The sequence below is a fragment of the Panthera onca genome, chromosome E3, assembly GCF_046562875.1.
Source record: "Panthera onca isolate mPanOnc1 chromosome E3, mPanOnc1 haplotype 2, whole genome shotgun sequence".
NCBI lineage: Eukaryota > Metazoa > Chordata > Mammalia > Carnivora > Felidae > Panthera > Panthera onca.
This window is the reverse complement of record NC_138354.1, coordinates 11,054,460-11,068,554: the sequence shown is the minus strand read 5'-3', so window position 1 is coordinate 11,068,554 and position 14,095 is coordinate 11,054,460. Positions and strand designations below refer to the sequence as shown.

Here is a 14,095-nt window from a genome sequence, read left to right as displayed (position 1 = left end):
CCCATGATCCACCTGCAAGCTGGACACTCAGGAGAGCCAAAGGTATAGTTCCCAGTCTGGGTACAAAGGTCTGAGAACCAGGAACAGTGGTGTAAGTCCCAGGTCAGACACACTCAGAAATAATGTTTAACCGTCAGTCTGGGCATCCCATAGCCCAGCCAAGTTGATGTATTTAATAGCATAATTAACCATCTCAGTTATTAACGTAGTTATAGAATGCTTACTCATGAAATGTGTATCCGGTTTTCAACTGTTCCTGCACAAACAGGACCATCCTTTTATCTGAGTTCATGGCCTCAAGTATCTGTTCTTTTACTGGCCATGATGATAGATTATGCTTTTAAAACATCCTTACTTGTCAGAATTTAAAAATTGATAACCTAGGGGCGCCTGGGTGGCTCAGTCAGTTAAGCTTCCGACTTCAGCTCAGGTCATGATCTCGGTGCTTCGGGCTCTGTGCTGACAGCTCAGAGCCTGGAGCCTGCTTCGGATTCTGTCTGTCTGTCTGTCTATCTGTCTGTCTCTCTCTCTCTCTCCCTCCCCCTCCCCTGCTCACACTCTGTCTCACTCTCTCTCAAAAATAAATAAGCATTAAAAAATGTTTTTTAATTGATAACCCTACGTAGGTCCCTTGAATTTATTTTTTAAAGATTTTATTTTTTTAGGGGTGCCTGGGTGGCTCAGTCGGTTAAGCATCCGACTCTTGATTTTGGCTCAGGTCTTCATCTCATGGTCCCTGGATTTGAGCCCCATGTCGGGCTCCACACTGACAGCACAGAGCCTGCTTGGGATTGATTCTCTCCCTCTACCCCTCTCAAAAATAAATAAATAAATTTTAAAATTAAAAAAAAACAAAACACATTTTTTAAAGTAATCTCTACACCCACATGGGGCCGGAGATCAAGAGTCATATACTCCATCAACTGAGCCAGCCAGCTGCCACTGGTCTCTTGAATTTATAGAACATTTGACTGTTAAGGTATATCCAAAAGATAGAAGCATTAGTTTGAGATTAAGGGGACAAGAGGCACAGTGATGGATTCTGCAATGTGAGCCACAGCCACTAGGTGGCAATGCTTGCCCATCAATTTTGTGTCTCTTGTTCACCAAGAAATGGGATAAAATCGACTAAAAGCCGGTTTTGCCAATGAAGAGCTGGGTTTGTAGTGACAACTGGGCCTTTATATTTTACTATCAAAACCTGGTTGTTTTATATACTGGCTGTATGCTAATTCTTGCGTTTCTGTCCATATGGTTGCTGGGGAAAAAGATGGTCCTACAGTGAAATATCAGCTCCCCTGGAGTATTAAAATATCTACTAGTGTTAACCAAGCTCAGTTTTTCCCCCCACCTATGATGACGTTTTCCTGTAGACGTTCTCATTTCTTTGTTACATTGGGATAGCTGAAATTCTCTGGTCTGGGAAAGAGTGAACCTACCGAGCCATATATACTTTAATCATTGTTATTAACTTTTAATTATGCAATTAATATATGATGAAGTCTCTTTGTAAAATAATTAAGTGATTTATAGCGATAAAGGTAAAGGCTCCTTCCCCCCCTCCCCCGTGTTTATTTTTGAGAGACAGACAGTGAGCAGGGGAGGAGCAGAAAGGGAGAGGGAGACACAGAATCCAAAGCAAACTCCAGGCTCCAAGCTGTCAGCACAGAGCCCAACGCGGGGCTTGAACTCACAAACTGAGATCATGACCTGAGCCGAAGTCGGACGCTTAACCAACTGAGCCACCCCGGACGCCCCTAAAGGGTAAGGGTTTCTTTAACCATAGCCCCACATGTATCCATTGCCGTAGAAAAAATATTTTTAAGTTGTTCTTGCATGTGTGTTTAAAGAAAATGATGTAATATGTACCTCATTCTGCACCCTTGTCTTTTCACTCAAAACTATGTTGGAGATTATTTTTTTTTTTTTTTTTTTTTAGTTTATTCATTTTATTTTGAGAGGGAGAGCATGAGCAGGGCAGGGGCAGAGAGCGAGGGAGAGAGAAAGAGAGAGAATCCCAAGCAGGCAGCGTGAAGCCCAAACTCACAAACTATGAGATCATGACCTGAACCAAAATCAAGAGTCAGACACTTAACCAACTGAGCCCCCCCAGGAGCCTCCATTGGAGATACTTTCATAGCAATTTATTTTCACTTAGCCCATTCTTTTTCACTCTTGCATATTAGTTTGAATAAGTCTTAGTTAACCATTCTTTTGGTGGATATTTGGGGTTTTTGTTTTGTTTTGTTTTGTTTTGTTTTTGCTATTACAATATTACAATGAATGTTCTAGTAATGTTTCCACTTGCACCTGTGTGAGGGTATCTCTCGGGTAGATTCTGGTAGAACTGCCAGGTCATAGAAAATGCTCATTTTAACTTTTTTCTTTCTTTTTTTTTTTTTAAGTAGGTTCCACACCCAATGTGGGGCTTGAACTCATGACCCTGAGATCAAGTCCCACGTTCTGCTGACTGAGCCACTCAGGTGCCCCTGGGAAATGCTCACTTTAAAATTTCTGATAGCTATTTTCAATTCGTTCTCCAAAAGTTGTGCTTCAGGAGTATGAGTTGATTCATTTTTTCTGTATACCCAGCACCTGATAGAAACTTTTTAAAATGTTTGTCAGCCCGATACCTAAAGCATAGCTCTCACTGATTTTTTTTTTTTCCCATTTCTATAATCTCTAGGAAGGTCGAATAACTTGTGGTTACTGGCATTACATGAATTGTTTGGCCATTCATATCCTTGGGCACATTTCTGTTGAATTGTCTCGTATTAATTTTTGGGAGTACTTGATATAATCTGCATGAAACCTTTTGTTCTGAGTTGCAATATTTTCTCCTGTCTTTTTGCTTAATACGTGGTGTCCTTCTTTCTACAAAATTTTATTTTCATGTAGTCAGCACTAATCTTATCCACTAGAGCTTTTCTTCTTATTGCTTTGCTTAGTTAGACTACCAGTTATATAAGATAATATAATTATGTTGTATAATATTTGTAAAACACCTAATCTAGTACTGCACTTTTATTTTTTATATTTAGATATGGAGTTAACTTTTGTGAATGATATAATTGTATATTTATTAATATTTTATCTGATATATGATTGTCCCCAAATAATTAACTGGCTATAACAGACTTTAAAGATTTAAAATGTCATTTATTTATAGGGGCCCCTGGGTGGCTCCGTCAGTTAAATGTCTCACTGTTGATCTCAGCTCAGGTCTTGATCTCAGGGGCATGAATCCTACTTTAAAAAAATTTTTTTTAATGTTTAATTATTTTACAGAGAGAGAGAGACAGAGTGTGAGCGGGGGAGGGGCAGAGAGAGAGGGAGACACAGAATCCGAAGCAGGTTCCAGGCTCTGAGCTGTCAGCACAGAGCCCGACCCAGGGCTTGAACCCGTGAACCGTGAGATCATGACCTGAGCCGAAGTCCGACACTTAACCGACTGAGCCACCCAGGTGCCCAGGCATGAATCCTACTTTAAACAAACAAATAAACAAAATGTCATTTATAACATATGATGCATTTCTATATACGGGGTCAATTTTTGGAGTCTGTTCCTTCTGATCTTTTCTTGAACTAAATACAAGCGTTCCACGGCTACAGCTTCACACTATGCTTTGAGTTTTATTCAATCAAGTCCTCTTTGTTCTTTTACAAAATTGCCTTTGCTACTCATAATACTGCCATATAAATTTTAAAATCATCTTGTCAGTTGCATGAAAGATCCCCCTGGGACTTTTGTTGGAACTAGATTAAATGCATGACCTAATTGAGATAAAATCACTAACAAATGCCGTTTAACAATCTTGAGTCTTCCCATATCACATAAGTGTGTGTACTCCCTGCTTGAATGAATTCAACCCTTTGCTTATAGATAAGTTCGTCTATCAGTTTTCTGAGAACAGAACCTTCCAAAGTTTTAGGGCAATAATCTCCAAATCACTTTGATTATATATCCATATGGGTAAAATTTGTGAGCATGAAAAAAACACATATGAATTATTTACACACATTGCTGTCCTCATAGGTACTTTATGAAACATACGAAGATACTATGTAAATAGCGTGATAAAGATTAAACAATATTTTTTTTAGTAAACAATAATTTTTAAATGAATGTCCTACTTTTTTTGATTTTTAAAGTGTATTTATTTATTTTGGAAGAGAGCAAGAGCATGCACCCGTGTGTGAGCACAGAAGCAGGGGAGGCACAAAGAGAGAGAAAGAGAGAGAATCCCAAGCAGCTCCACACTCCATGCTTTGCCCGACGTGGGGCTCGATCTCACAACCGTGAGATCGTAACCTGAGCCGAAATCAAGAGTAGGATGCTCAACCCAACTGAGCCACCCAGGCACCCCTGTCCTGTTTTGTTTTCTAAACCATTTACTCTCATTAAAAATAGTACTGGTACGTCAAAAAAAAAAAACAAAAAAAAAAACAAAAACGGCCCGATTGGGATCAATAAAAATGCCAAATAGCGTCAAAAAAAATAAAATAAAATAAAATAAAAAATTAAAAAATAAAGAGTACTGGTTAAAAAAAAAAATAGGAATGGTAGGAAGCTAGCAGTCGTAAGATGACGTGAGAAGAACAGTGTGACGCACGTGCTTAACTTCATGATACAGAAATGTCAACGGCTGAGTCATCAATATCGGGGTAAATTTTTGTATAATAAACTGCACTCATTGAAACTGTACAGTCTGATGAATTTTGAGAACTACTCACTTGTGCGAGCACCACAACAGTTGAGGTGCAGCACGGTTCCATCCCCCTAAAAGCATCTTCTTGTCCTTTGTGGTCAATCCCTTTTTCCACCGCCGGCGCTAGGAAATTGCTGTTTCCCCACACTGTGCGATACAGTTGATCTTTGAACAGTGGAGGGGTTGGGGTGCCCAGCCCCCATGCAGTCTAAAATCTGAGTGTAACTTCAGACTCCCCCCAAAAACTTAGGTAGTAATAACCTACACTTGACTGGAAACCTTACTGACAACACAGTCAATTAGCATACATTGTATGTTGTATGCACCATATATACTGAATTCTTCCAGTGAAGTAAGCTAGGGAAAAGAAACAGTCAAGAAAATCATTAGGAAAATGCATTTACAGGGGCGCCTGGGTGGCTCAGTCATTTGAGTGTCGGACTCTCGATTTCAATTCAGGTCATGATCCCAGGGTCGTGGAATCGAGCCCCACATTGGGCTCCATGCTGAGGGCGGAGCCTGCTTGAGACTCTGTCTCCATCTCTCTCTCTCTCTCTCTCTCTCTCTCTCTCTCCCCCCCCCTCCCCCCCCTCCTCTGCCACTGTCCCCCACTTGTGCATGCTCTCTCTTTATAAAATAAAATAAAATTAAATTAAATTAAATTAAATTAAAATAAAAGGGCGCCTGGGTGGCTCAGTCAGTTGAGTGTCTGACCCTTGATTTTGGCTCAGGTCATGATCTCATTTAGTGAGTTCGAGCCCTGCATCAGGCTCTGTGCTGGGCATGTGGAGTCGGCTTGGGATTCTCTCTCTCTCCCTCTCTGCCCCTCCCCTGCTCGTGCTCTCCTTCTCTCTCTCTCTCTCTCTCTCTCTCTCTCTGTCAAAAATGAATAAACTTTTTTAAAAGGTTAAAAGTAATAAAAAGGAAAATACATTTACAGTACTTTTTGTTGTTTATTGAAAAAAACCCACATAGAAGTGGGCCCGTGCAGTTCAAATCTTTTTATTCAAGAGTCAACTATAGTTTGCACTTTCTAGAATTTTATAAATGTACAGTCATAAAGTATGGATTCTTTTATGCCTGGCTTCTTTGACTAAGCATGATGAATTTGGAGATTACATGTACCCATAATTCATTTCATTTTCATTTTCTTTTTTTTTTTTTTTTAAGTAATTGCTACACCAAAATGGGGCTCTGGCTCATAACCGTGAGAGCCAGAGTCACGTGTTCTACCAACTGAGCCAGTCAGGTGCCCCAATTCATTCATTTTTAATTCTGAGTACTGTTCCATTACATGGGGTACCACACAATTTGTTTCTTGATTCACCGGCTGATTGACATTTGACTTGTTTTCTGCATTCAGATATCATGAACAAAGCTGCTGTGAACATTGGCGTACGAGTTCTTGTATTCTCATATATTCCTTTTATCTTGGGGGTAAATTCTTGTGAGTGGCATGGCTACGTCATGTGGAGGGAAATTCTCACCTTTAAAGTGTTTGTGGTCAAATATACATAACATAAAATGCATCATCTTAACAATTTTTAAAGCTACAATTCAGTGCAATAAGTTGAATTCACAATGTTGGGCAACCATCACCACTTCTATTTACAAAACTTGTTCCTGACCTCCAACATTGTTACAATAAAGCCAGCTTTTATCAATGCCCATACACTTCCTTTTGTTGAGGTCTTTATTTCTCTGTATGGCTTCAAGTCACCGTCCAATACCTTTTCATTTCAGCTTATAGAACTCATCTGAACGTTTCCTGCAGGGCAGTGGTAACAAACCCTCTCCTTTTGCTTATATTCAGCAAGGGTGTCAGGGCCATTCAGTAGGGAAAGGACAGCCTTTTGTAACTTTGGTTTGTACAGGTTTTCCTTTCTACAGGTTTTAAGAGAGTAACGCATTTAAAAGAATTATTAGTTTGTGTTTCTGGGCACACAGTGTATAAAGATGTAATTTTTTGTGACATCAGCGATCAAAAGGGCAGGGTTGGAGCTATTCAAGAGCCGAGTTTTCAGACGTCGTTGAAGTTAAGCAAGTGTAAATTTAGAGTGTTAGAACTTTAGGATGTTAAATGCAATCCGCACGGTAACCCCAAAGAAGATAGCCATAGAATATGCACAAAAGGAAATAAGAAAAGAATGTAAACATTTCACTATAAAAGTCAACTAAGCACAAAAGAAGACTGTAATACAGGAAATGAGGAACCAAAAAAAGCTGTAAGGCACCTAGAAAACAAGTAGTGCAATGACAGAAGTAAGCCCCTCCTTATCAGTAAGTGCTTTACTTTTTAAGGAATCTCTACACCCAACATGGGGCTCAAACTTACAACCCCAAGATCAAGAGTCACACTCTACTGACTGAACCAGCCAGGTGCCCCAGTAGTTACTTTAAATGTAAATGGATTAAACTCTCCAATCAAAAGATAGAGATTGACCAAAAGATAAAGACACAAGATCCAAATGTTTGCCATCTATAAGAGGCTCACTTTGCATCAAAGACACAAACACTGAAAGTGAAAAAATGGGGAGCCCTGGGGGGCTCAGTTGGTTAAGCATCCAATCTTGCTTTCAGCTTAGGTTGTGATCTCATGGTTCATAAGATTGAGCCCTGAGTTGGGCTCAGCACAGAGCATTGGAGTCTGGTTGGAAGTTTTTATTTATTTTTATTTAATTTTTTTAATGTTTATTTTAGAGAGAGAGAGAGACAGAGTGTGAGTGGGGAAGGGCAGAGAGAGAGGGAGACCCAAAATCCAAAGCAGACTCCAGGCTCCAAGCTGTCCGCACAGAGCCCGATGCAGGGCTCAAACTCATGAACCTCAAGATCATGCATGACCTGAGCTGAAGGCGGACCCTTAACCGACTGAACCACCCAGGTGCCCCAACATGGAGCATTAGAGCCCACTGGGGATTCTCTCTCAAAATAAATAAACTTGAAAAAATAAAAAACTAAAAAGAAAGTGAAAAAATGGAAAAAGATATTCCATACAAATAGTAACGAAAGAGCAGGAATGGCTATACTGATACCACACCAAATAGACTTAAAAACAATTCCAAGAGACAAGGAAGGACGTTATATATTAACAAAATATAGCAAGATACAATAAACATTCACCCACCTAATGATACACCACCAAAATATATGAAGCAAAAACTGACAGACTTGCAGGGAGAAACAGACGGCTCTGTGATAATAATTAGAGACTTCAGTACTCCCATTCATAACAACGGATCGGGCAACCAGACAGAAGGGGATAAATAAGGAAATGGAGGCATCACTAAGACAATAAACCACCTAGACTTAACAGACATATACAAAATACACTTACAGGAATAAGCTGGCTCTAAAAAGGCAAGTGCTGTGTGACTGCACTTATAAGGCACTTTAGTAGGCAAAGTCACAGACAGAAAGTGGAATGATAGTTGGGCAGAGGGAGAATGAGGAATCCTATTGAATGGATATGGATGGAGCGTCAGTTTCACAAGAGGACAAGAATGACAGAGATAGATGGTGGCGATTGCACATTATGAAGGCATTTAATACCACTGAACTGTACCTTGAAAAATGATTAGGATGGGGGGTGCCCGGGTGGCTCATTTGGTTAAGCATCCGACTCTTGATTTCGGCTCAGGTCACGATCTCCTGACTCGTGAGGCTGAGCCCCACATCTGGCTAGATGTGTAATAAATACATCAGGTCATGATCTCATGATCTGCGAGTTCGAGCCCCGCGTCGGGCTCTGTACTGACAGCTCAGAGCCTGGAGCCTGCTTCGGATTCTGTGTCTCCCTCTCTCTCTGACCCTCCCCTGTTCATGCTCTGTCTCTCTCTCTCTGAAAAATAAATAAAAACATTTTTAAAAATGGTTTTAATAATAAATAATTTTTTTAAATGGTTAGGATGGCAAATCGTATGTTGTGTGTATTTTACCACAATTTTTTTAATTGGGGGGAAAAGCTTATTGGGAATTTTTATATCTGTGTTCATGAGAGACATTGGTCTTATTAGTGCTTTTCTTGTGATGTCTTTGGTTTTGGTATCATGGCAATGCTGGCTTCCTAGAATGAGTTAGAAAGTATTTCCTCCTCTTTGGCCTTTGAGAAGAGTTTGTGTAGATTTTTTTTTAATGTTTATTTATTTTTTATAGAACACAAGCGGGGAGAAGAGAGAGAGGGAGACACACAATCTGAAGCAGGCTCCAGGCTCTGAGCTGTCAGCACAAAGCCCGACGTGGGGCTTGAACCCAAAGACCATGAGATCACAACCTGAGTTGAAGGTGGTTGCCCAATGGACTGAGCCACCCAGGTGCTCCCGTGTAGATTGCTTTTTACCTTAAAGTTTTGGTAGATACCATCAGTGAAATCATCTGGGCCTGGGATTTTTCTTCATGGGAAGGTTTTTAACTTAACTTTCAATTTTTTAAATAGATACAGAGTTATTCAAGTCACCTAGTTTTCTTTTCTTTTAATTTTTTTAAGTTTATTATTTTGAGATGGGGGGAGGGGCAGAGAGAGGGAGACACAGAATCCAGAGCAGGCTCCAGGCTCTGAGCTGTCAGCACAGAGCCAGATGCGGGGCTCGAACTCTCAGACCACAAGACCATGACCTGAGCTGAAGTTGGATGCTCAACTGATTGAAGCACCCAGGCACCCCAAATCACCTAGTTTTCTTGAATGAGCTCTGGTAACTTGTCTTTTAAGGAATTTGTCCATTGCACTCAAATTGGCAAATCTAGTGCCCAGACTTGCTCGTAATTTTCCCTTATTATTGCATTTTTTAAAGTTTTATTTATTTTCAGAGAGAGAGAGGGAGCTCAAGTGGAGGAGGGGTAGAGAAAGAGGGAGAGAGCGGGGAAGGGAGAGAGAGGATCCCAAGTAGGTTCTGTGCTGCCAGCGCAGAGCCCAATATGGGACTAGAACTCACAAACAGCGAGATCATGACCGGAGCCGAAATCAAGAGTAGGTTGCTTAACTGAGTGAGCCACCCAGGCACCCCTATTATTGCGTTTTTTTATTCTCGTGTTTGTCTTTTAGTTTCAGGCGAGAAGGTGAATCCAATCCTGGTGACCTCATCTTGGCCAGAAGCATAACTCAGGACCTTTTACTTTTGTTCTGAGACGGAAAAGTTACAGGACAACCGTGAGCAGAGGAGTGAAATGAGTTACGGGTTCCAGGATTTTTCCAGTTGCTGTGTTAAGAAGGGTCTGAAGAGAGTTAAGGGCAGGATCAGGGAGACAAATTAGGAGTCTGTTGCAGGGGACGATGGCGGCTTGGACCAGTGCGGTGGTAGTCGTGGTCGGAGGGTACTTAGGAAATCGGAGCTGACTGGCTTGTCTGGAGGATGAGCAGCGGGAATGGGAGAAGCGAAGTAACTGGAAGAATGGCGCTCCAGTAACTGAGATGGGAAAGAACTACAGGAGAATCCCCAGAGAGGGTGGGACGCGTCTGGCTTGAGCTGCCTCTTCCTCCTCCACGCGAAGTGTCAAAGTAGCCAGTCGGTTGTACAAACCAAGCTGGAGGTGAGCGGGCGGGGCTGAAGATGCGCGCTTGAGAGGCATCACCATATGGAAGGTTTGTAAAGACCTGAGATTGGACACAGTCATCTAAGGAGTGGGAGCAGGCAGCGAAGAGATCCAGGACAGCCCCGGGGAATGGTCATGTCAAGTGCTGACAGATCAAGCGACTCACAAACTGAAAAATGGCGAGCGATGCGGGGGTCACTCGTGACCTTGGAGTGAACAGTTTTAGTGGAGTGGGGTGGGGGGCTAACTGGAGCCGGCTCAAGGGAGAATAAGAGGAGAGAAATCAGACTCTTGTTGATGTCAGCTGCTCTTTCAAACCACTGGCGTGTTTTGACATTTTAAACAAATGGTTCGAAACATTGAAACTCTTCCTGTGGAAGATTTTAAAAAGCGGATTAGAAAACTGTTTCCAGGTTCCCGTTGTCAAGTAGGAGTTTTAGGCCGCTCCTTGTTTTTGGCAACAAAAAGAACCAATCCTCCTTACTCATCAATTTCATGTTTGTGAATTCACCTACCCACTCATGCTTTCTTGGTCATCCTCAGACACGCGCCCAGTGGCAAGAAAACAACTGGGCATTGCCTGATGCACACTTCCCAGCGGAGGTGGGCACGCTTGTGTTAGCTCTCGCACTGTAAACAAGTGTCCTTTCCCTGGTCTTTTTTTTTTTTTTTTTAATGTTTATTTTTGAGACAGAGCATGAGTGCGAGAGGGGCAGAGAAAGCAGTAGACACAGAATCTGACACAGGCTCCAGACTCCGAGCTGTCAGCACAGAGCCTGATGCAGGGCTCGAACTCCCCAATTGCGATAGCGTCACGTGAGCCAAAGTCAGACACTCAACCGACTGAGCCACCCACGCACCCTTCCCTGGCTTTTTAATGCTACGTTTTCCACATTTTGTGCCTCTTGTTGGTGATTTTGCTGCTTAAAGTGGCTCTCAGACATAGTGCTCAACTGTTGTCTGGTGCCCCTAAGCACAAGAAGGCTGTGATGTGCCTTAAGTAGAAAATACCTGTGTTAGGTAAGGTTCCCTCGGGCATGAGCTGTAGATAGTGCTGTTGGCCATCAGTTCAACTAATGAATTGACAATGCATGTTACATAAGGTGTCTTTGAACAGACACACACATAAAACAGGGTTACGTATTGACAGGTTCGCAAAAATGTCATGACCAGAGGCTGGCAGAAACCTAACCTTGTATTACCCCGCGGAGTAGTGGTTCAGTCTTGCTCATTGTTTGCCTAACTTCATAGAACACAACTCTTTGGGATGAGGAGAATCAACTGTAACATAATGGGAACATTTTCCAACATCTCTTTTAAAAATAACATCAAGGGGCACCTGGGTGGCTCAGTCGGTTGAGCATCCGACTGCGGTTCAGGTCATGATCTCATGGTTGGCGAGTTCAAGGCCCACATCAGGCTTTGTGCTGACAGCTCGGAGCCTGCTTCGGATTCTCTGCCTCCTCTCTCTCTCTCTCTCAAAAATAAATAAACATTAAAAAATAATAAAAATTTTAAAAATTAAAATGTCAAAAAAGCAGGCACTTTGAAAAAAAAATTTTAATGCTTATTTTGGACAGGGAGAGACAGGGACACAGAATCTGAAGCAGGCTGCAGGCTCCAAGCTGTCAGCACAGAGCCCAACACAGGGCTTGAACCCATGAACTGCGAGATCATGACGCAAGTCGAAGTTGGATGCTCAACAGTCTGAGCCACCCAGGCGCCCCTGAAGCAGGCACTTTTCTAATTAAGTTTTTTTTTTTTAATCCCAGTATCGTCAATATACACTGTTACATTAGTTTCAGGTATATAATACAGTGATTCAACACTGCTGTACATCACTGAGCGCTCGTCACGGTAAGTGTATTCTCTTTAATCCCCACCCCCCTCCCCTCTAAGTAACCAGCTTGTTATCTATAGTCAAGAATCTGTTTCTTGGTTTGTGATACTTTCAAAATTACTTGTTGAATTGTTAGCATTACTCTGAAAGGATACGGTTTTTTTAATGTTTATTTATTTAGAGAGAGAAAGAAAGCGTGGGCAGGTGAGGGACAGAGAGAGAGAGAGAGAGAATCCAGGCTTCACGCTGACAGTGCAGAGCCCGACTAGGGACTGGATCTCATGGAGTGTGAGATCTTGATCTGAGGTGAGATCAAGAGTCAGCTGTTAAACCACTGAGCCACCCAGGTGCCCTGAAAGGACAGGGTTTTTTGTTTTTTTTTTTTAACAGCATCTGCTAGGAAGCATATCTTTGATAGACACTTACAGAAAGAAAGTCTCAGCAAATTTGAGACATTTGTCTTTTTGCAAAATAAATGTATATTAGTGGGGCACCTGGGTGACTCTGCCGGTTACCGGACTCTGATCACAGCTCAGGTCTTGATCTCAGGGTTGAGTTCTGCCCTGTGCTGAGCTCTGTGCTGGGAGTGGAGTCTACTTAGAAGGAAAGACAGACAGAAAGAAAGCGTGTACTAGAACATATAAACTGCGAGACAGTAATTACCTGTGGGGAAGAGAAGGGAACAAGAACAGTGCCTTCGGTTGTGTCTCTGTAATATTTCTTAAAACTATGAAATAAATATGGCACACTAGGTTACATCTGAGCGATGGGTAGGTAAATGGTTTCTGTTCTTTTCTCCTTTGGGCACAATAATACACGTAAAGCGTAACTAAGAAGAAATAACACTACTGTAATACTGGGCTGTTTGCTGGAGCGCCACCACCAACGGAAGAAAGGCTCAAGATTGGTTGGCGATGGCACTGACCCTACCAAAAGGTCGGGACACGCCGTTACAGTTCCTGACAAATAACTCGATGGCTTCAAGGCAGAGTCTCGGGTTCGGCGAGTTGCAACCTCACCGCTTTAAAGCCACAAGCTACAGGCGTGCAAAATACCATATTAAACAACTGCATGAAAGGAGGCCCACGTCTGGGGGCGGTGTGCAGGGGTGAGGCGGGACACGTGCCAGCCACTCATCAAAGGCTGGGGACCCAGGCGCGCGCCTGACCTTCTGCGGACCGCGGCTGAGCCTGCAAACAAATCCGGCGTGCAGCTCCCCTGGATTCCACAGCACCGGAAACGGCAACGCCCACTGGGGGCGCTGCGGACACACGAGTGGAGGCTGCCTTCCAGGAAGCCAAAAAAAAAAAAAAACCACAACGGGGGTGGGGGGGTGAAGAAAGAAAGAGAAAAAGGAGGGATAGTGGAGAGTCGGGCCCCGGCCGCCGCGCCCCGCCTCTTCGCCGCCAGGGCCGCCGCCGCTGCCCACGGCCGCTCCCCGGCGGTCCAGCCGTCAGACCCCTCTGCCGACCCGGCGCTGCCCGCCGCCGGGGACCTCAGGTGCGTACCCGGCCCCCGCCGCGGCCGCCATTAAGAGCGGGTGCTTCTCCTGGAACTTTCTACGCTCGCGGGGCTGGCCAGTGGCAAGACTGGGGCGGGGGAGGCAGGCCGGCCGTCCAGGCGCACGGCGGGAGGCGCCCCTGTCGCCGCCCCGGCGGCCCCAGAACCCCGTTCCCCGCGGGGCCGGGCTCAGGAGTGGGGGTGGGGCAGGGAAACCCCGCCGCGGGGACAACGGTCGCGCGCGCGGACGCGCAGCCCTGTCCTCTCTGATTGGCTGGGCGGGGGCGGCGGGGGCGGGCGTCTGCAGGCTCTGGGCTCTCTGGGCCCAGTGCGCGTGAGGTCACGCTCGGCCTGGCGTACGTGGGGCTCTCCCGCTGCGTGCGGACGTGCTTGATTGGGTAGGTGAGGGGCGGGACCGCGGCTGTTGCCTGGTAACTGCCGGGGCGACACGGCGAAGGCGTGGGACTCCGCCCCCCGCGTCGCGCGTGGCGAAGGGTCCCCCGCGTGGGTTCTCGCGTGG

At 44.0% G+C, this 14,095-nt stretch overlaps 1 protein-coding gene across 10 annotated transcripts in view; it reads left to right on the top strand.

Moving 5' to 3' along the window:
• Positions 1 to 13,380: 13,380 nt before the first annotated feature.
• Positions 13,381 to 14,095, top strand: part of LOC132689422 (general transcription factor II-I repeat domain-containing protein 2B) — a 49,564-nt gene continuing 48,849 nt past the window's right edge. For 6 of the 10 annotated variants that reach the window (XR_009615000.3, XR_013552908.2, XM_060649158.3 and 3 more), the window contains exon 1: positions 13,381 to 13,575. The gene's annotated coding sequence lies outside the window, so the exon portion shown is untranslated. Of the gene's footprint in view, positions 13,576 to 13,952; positions 13,974 to 14,095 lie in introns of those variants that run through there. The other 4 variants (XM_078440076.2, XM_060649153.3, XM_081791698.1 and 1 more) reach the window with 2 other exon arrangements.